Below are 446 nucleotides of genomic sequence, written 5' to 3' on the forward strand. Positions count from 1 at the left end.
TGCACACACGGTCTGTATATCGTACCAAACCATCTCTGAGAACCAGGTGCACTTACTCGAGGTAATGAAATTACTCAACTGCAACCACTCCCTGGTCAACAACCCCTTTTACCAGGGCATGGAAAGATATTGGGTTACAAACGGCATCTTAGCACTAATGACAGGCGAACCTTGTAGTCAATGGTTTTAGCACAATCAATGGTAGGCAAGTGTCTTAAATAAATCAATAGCTGGTACCCTGGCTTACTTACCAAATATTGCTAGGTATCTTAGAAGGCTGTTGGTACCCATTTGCCTCCTAGTATCATTGTGAAATATGTGTTGAACAGGGCAAGATACGAACAGAGATTGCCGGAGACTTCCGGTGGTTAACCTTCGAATTTCCGAAGACGCTACTTGAATGATTTATTGCTCTATCTTGACACATATGAATATATTGATACATA

The sequence above is a fragment of the Penaeus monodon genome, chromosome 15, assembly GCF_015228065.2.
Source record: "Penaeus monodon isolate SGIC_2016 chromosome 15, NSTDA_Pmon_1, whole genome shotgun sequence".
In the NCBI taxonomy this organism is placed as follows: domain Eukaryota; kingdom Metazoa; phylum Arthropoda; class Malacostraca; order Decapoda; family Penaeidae; genus Penaeus; species Penaeus monodon.